The following is a 6,000-nucleotide window of genomic DNA, read 5'->3' as shown; positions in this document are numbered from 1 at the left end:
AAGGAGTTGAGGGCAGCCTCTGGCCGGCAGCCACTGAGGAACTGAATCCTGCCGGGATCATGAGAGAGAGGTTAGAAGTGGGCCCTTCCCTAGTCACACTTTCAGATGACACTGCAGCCCCTGCTGGCATTTTGATTATAGCCTTGAGAGAGACCCTAAATAGAGGACCCAGCTAACCCTTGCCTGAATTTCTGACCCAAGACACTGATAAAATAAACGTGGTGTTTAAGACACTAGCAGTAAAGGAAAACTAATACAAATCTATATACAAAAAAGCACATATGTGCACAGGTTGATGAATTTTTATAAGTTGAACATTCCTTATAACTAGTGAGTAGATGAAAAACAGAAAAATATCAGAGTCCCAGGAAACTCCATTCATATTCCCTTTTAGTCACTAGATGTACCGTCCCCTTTCTCCTGCTAAGAAAGGAAGAGTTGTAACTGCATAAGTTTATTTTCGGAGAAGGCAATGGCACCCCACTCCAGTACTCTTGCCTGGAAAATCCCATGGGTGGAGGAGCCTGGTGGGCTGCAGTCCATGGGGTGGCTAAGAGTCGGACACAACTGAGCAACTTCACTTCCACTTTTCACTTTCGTGCATTGGAGAAGGAAATGGCAACCCACTCCAATATTCTTGCTTGGAGAATCCCCAGGGATGGGGGAGCCTGGCCGTCTATGGGGTCGCACAGAGTTGGACACGACTGAAGCGACTTAGTAGTAGTAGTAGTAGTAGTAAGTTTGTTTTCTTTGTTTTTGTACTTTATATAAATGTGATTACACAGTACGTAAAACAACTTTTTAGTGGATTCTCAGAGATCCCTTAATACATTGAGAACTGCTGAGACACATGGAAAGCCAGTGACATGTCTGTCGGTAGTTATCATCACAGTCTTGGCCTGGGAGTGGGTCATCTGATTTTAGAAGAGAAATATTGGTTACTTGGACAGAAATAGGCCTAGAACAGGAGGAGCAATTTATTCAGCCACTATGACTTCACGACCATGTGCTGATAGTTACTTCCTTTTGTCCTGAGTCTCCAGGACCCATGCTTTTGTCTTTCTGTAATTAGATTTCCCGAGAGACCAGGCCAGGAAACAAAAACTACTAAAACATAATTAGCCATATTTATCCGTCTTCATGAACCACCACTCCAGTGTTTGGGTTTTTACTTTATCTTCCCTGGGTAGGGAAGATCCTCTGGAGGGGGGTATGGCAACCCACTCCAGTATTCTTGGCCTGGAGAATCCCATGGACAGAAGAGCCTGGCAAACCACAGTCTGTGGGTTCACAAAGAGTTGGACACAACTGAGCAACTGAACACATACACAAATTGTAGTACTCTGGAGAACTCAGATCAAAGTCTGTTTGAGACAGTGAGAATCCACTTGGTTAGTCAGCTGGATTTCTTATCCCTGACATTCATCTGTCAATCCACCCATCCTTTCAACAATTTGTCCAACCAAACAACTATTCATCTGTTATGGTCTGAATGTTTGTGTCCCTCCAAAATTCACATGTTGAAATCTCAACCACCTAGGCAATGGTATTAGGAGGTGGGACTTTAGGGAGATGATTAGGTCACTAGATTGGACTTCCCAGGTGGCACAGTGGTGAAGAATCTACCTGCCAGTGCAGGAGATATAGGTTCATTCCCTGGGTTGGGAAGATCCCCTGGAGTAGGAAATGGCAACCCACTCCAGTATTTTTGCTTGGAACATTCCATGGACAGAGGAGCCTGGTGGGCTAGAATCCAGAGGGTTGCAAAAAGTCAGATGTGACTGAGCACTAGGTCACTAAAACAAGGCCCTTATGAAAAGAGACTAATGCCTTTATGAAAGAGGCCCAAAAAAGCACTCTTGCCCACTTCTGCCAGTGAGCATACAACAAGAATTATGCAAGCTGAAAGAGGGCCCTCACTGAACTGTCCTGGCACCTTGATCTTGTATTTCTAGGCTGCAGACCTATAAGAAACAACTTTCTGTTGTTTATAAGTCGCCTGTCTGTGGCATTTTGCTCTAGCAGCATAAATGGACCAACCTTTCAACTATTCATCAAAACCTTTCTCAATTCAGCAACAAATGCCATGTGGCTATCCATTCTGTACAGGCTTCCCTCATAGCTCAGTTGGTAAAGAATCCACCTGCAATGCAGGATACCCTGGTTCAATTCCTGGGTTGGGAAGATCCGCTGGAGAACGGATAGGCTACCCACTCCAGTATTCTTGGGCTTCCCTTGTGGCTCAGCTGGCAAAGAATCCACCTGCAATGTGGGAGACCTGGGTTCAATCCCTGGTTTGGGAAGATCCTCTAGAGAAGGGAAAGGCTACTCACTCCAGTATTCTGGCCTGGAGAATTCCATGGACTATACAGCCATGGGGTCGCAAAGAGTCGGATACGACTGAGCGACTTTCACTTTCACTTTCACTTCATCCATCCTACAAATACCTCCTCTATGCTTACCCTATGCCAGGAGAAAGCTGAAGGCAGTGGAGACTAGGATATAGCAGCACATGTAAAAACTGGATTCCCAGTAGATCTGGAAACCCCTGAGGGCAGATCCTTGGTTTTGTATTTGAAGTACATAAAATAAGACTTCTGTTTTCCTTTCCAGCCTTATCTCCCTAGCTTATCTTCTTATTCCTCTTCAACCACATTGAATGAGAGATTTCTCGATCATTAGGGTTGACTCTTGGGACTTCATGGACTGTGGCCCGCCAGGCTCCTCTGTCCATGGGATTCTCCAGGCAAGAATACTGGAGTGGGTTGCCATTCCCTTTTCCAGAGGATCTTCCTGACCCAGGGATTCGACTGTGGTCTCCTGCATTGCAGGAGGACTCTTTACCATTTGAACCACCAGGGAAGTCGCACTGGTTTCTCTGGAGTAAACCAAGCCCTCTTGTGTCACAGGACTTGAGCAACTGCTGTTCCTTTTGACCCAAATGTTCCTTCAGCAATGTCAATAGCTGGCTCCTCCTTCTTTTTAAATGTATTTATTTACTTAGCTGAGTTGAGTCTTAGTTGTGGCATATGGGATCTAGTTTCTGACCAGGGACTGAACTCAGGCCGCCTACATTAGGAGTTTGGAGTCCCAGCCACTGGGTCACCAGGGAAGTCCCTGGCTCCTTCTTAATCCTTTGCATTGGTTAAAATGTCTTGTCCTCAGAGAGGTCTTTTCTGACCACCTTATCTGAAAGAGACACTCTCTGCCTCTCCCCTAGCTATTCCCTATCACCTCACCCTGTTTATTTCTTGTATGGCATTGCTCACAATTTGTAATCATGTTATTTATTCACTGCTTATTTTCTAGTTCCCTAAGTAGAGAAATAAGTCCCAGGAGGCTTACATGTTCTTTCTGCCTGTCTTCTGACTTCTAGCCTGGTAACTGGCATATAGTGTGTGTGTGCTCAGTTGTGTCCAACTCTTTGTGACCCCACAGACGGTAGCCTGGTATGCTCCTCTGTCCATGGGATTTTTCCAGGCAAGAATACTGGAGTGGGTTGCCATTCCCTTCTCCTGGGGATTTTTCTGACCCAAGGAACCAACCCGGGTCTCGTACATTGTAGGTGGATTCTTTACCACTGAGCCACTTGGGAATCCCCAACTGACATATAGTAGGCCTTGAATATTTATTTGTTGAATAAATGGATGAAAGATCTCCCCAGTATTAGAAAGCTTGAAGAGCAAGGGAGAGCAGACCCCAAAAGATAAAGTAGGAACAGAGAGAGCCTTGAAGGACAAGCAGAAGAGGCTAGGAAGCCAGTAGAGAATCTTGAGTTGCAGGCTGAAAATGGTGATTTATTTAGAAGGGTTACTTGGTATCCCACAACCTGCTATAAATCCTTAATTTAAAGGATTTACTGCAGCATCTTGCAGTGAATTACTGCAAGAGGTAATCACATCCTAGGACCTGAACTGTATTTTTCTCCCTGTAGGATATTATGCAATGTGGGAACTCTGTGTGGGTCTCCAAGTTTCATAGAACTATATGTAATGTTTAATTGATTATGTTGAAATATAGAAAAGCAATCATGGTAAAAACTCTGTAAGGTGGGATCCATGGCTGTTTCCTGCAAGAGATCTAGCCTGCAGGGGACAGATTATTTGTTCAATGAATAAGTGAAACAATCATGCTCTTGAAGGACCTGCATTCTCTAGGATCTGTTGCTAGCCATCTGTGTGATGGCTAAGAAGACCTGTAACCTGGCTAAGGATCAGTTTTCTCACCTGTAGAACAGGGAGAAGGTTTAACTCACAGGGTTTTAAATAAGAGCTTATGGGGGAAATCTCTGGTACACAATGGATCAGTACCTTTATTTCCTTCTGTTACTTTGGAGATGCTGAACCTGCCCTGATTGGGATTTCCGGCTTGCCTTTCCCAAGAGCTCCAGGGCTTGAAATAGGGCCTATGGCGATTTTTCTTTCCCATTTTCAATCCTTTCAATGTAAAACTGTAGGTTTTTAAAAAATTGAAATTAGTTGATTTATATTTAATTGAAATATAGTTGATTGATAATCTTGATAATAGATAATCGATAATGTATTAGTTTTAGGTGTATAGTAAAGTGATTCACTCATATATATATATTCTTTATCAGGTTATTTTCCATTATAGGTTGTTATAAACTATTGACTATAGTTTTCTGTGCTATACAGTAGGTCCTTGTTGTTTATTTTATATATAGTAGTGTGTATTTGTTAATCCCAAACTCCTAATGTATCTATCCCCCACCCCCCCCCCCCCCCCAAAAAAAAACCACACAAAACCTTGGAATTCTGACTCTGCAATTTACTATATGACCTTGGGCACCCTTTTTGTGCCTCAATTTCTTTATTTATAAAACAGGTGTAATAACAGTCGGGCTTCCCTGGTGGTTCAGTGGTAAAGAATCTGCCTGCAATGCAGGAAATGTGGCAGGAGCCATGGTTCCATCCCTGGGTTGGGAAGCTCCCCTGAAGGAAATGGTAACCCATTCCAGTATTCTTGCCTGGGAAAGCCTATGGACAGAGGAACCTGGTGCACTTAACAGTCTATGGGGCGGAAAAAGAGTTGGATACAACTTAGCAACTAAGTAACATTACCAGTAACTGCCTTATAGGAGTATTTTAAGGATTACATGAGGTGTTATACCAAGTGCTTGTACTAGTGCCTGGCACATAGGGGATGCTTAGTAAGTACTGGCTGTGATGAGTCTTTATGATTCCCTTTTTCACTCCTAATTTTGGTAACCTTTCTTCCTTTCCTCCTGTAGGCATTCTTAGTGCATACGATCTCTTCTGGAGAAAAGGCTCACTCTGAGGTACACTTTGAGAGAAATGGGTTCAGTAGAGTCTTCCAAACAAACAAATCAAGAAACTTAAAGTGGGAATAGACAAGTAGGGGCATTAGAACCCTGAAGAGAGAGGCTTTTTGCACCTGTAGCATACACGAGGCAACGATAAAGGCTGAAGCAAGAAACCAGGTGTGACCACTTTCCAGTGAATTTGGGTTGAAAAATTGCTATTCATGTGAAGTCCAGCAATGCCGCAGAACTAGTCTCTGAAACATTCATCAGCTTAATCCAGTGTGTATGATGTTCTTCTGGTTTTCATTAGCATTTTCCTACTTCGAAATAAGTAGGTGCATTGTTCCTAGAAAGTGGAGAGTACTCAATGAGACACTCCTTGTGTGGGAGCTGAAGCGGCTGCCATGAGGTTATGGAGAATGTCTTTCACATCTTTCTATCCCTAGCACTAGCACAGTGCCTAGCATAGGAAGGAGCTCAAAAAGTGTTCGTAGAATTATCTTCAAACTTTAGTTGTCCTTCCCAAAGAAGCTTCTCTTGCCCACACTCGGCCGCAAGCAGGTCCGCTCCTAGAAATAACATTTATTCTAAGGACCTCTACGCAGAGAGTCTTGGGAAGCGGTTCCCCTCCCTCATTACCTCGTTACTCCTCCCCTCTGTAGCCTTTGAAAGAACAGGCACGCCACGTGATTCCCTCCTTTATCCCACCTCCGAGA

This window comes from Bos taurus, chromosome 7 (genome assembly GCF_002263795.3).
Source record: "Bos taurus isolate L1 Dominette 01449 registration number 42190680 breed Hereford chromosome 7, ARS-UCD2.0, whole genome shotgun sequence".
Classification (NCBI taxonomy): Eukaryota; Metazoa; Chordata; class Mammalia; order Artiodactyla; family Bovidae; genus Bos; species Bos taurus.
The sequence above is the reverse complement of the archived record's forward strand: the minus strand, read 5'-3'. Positions refer to the sequence as shown.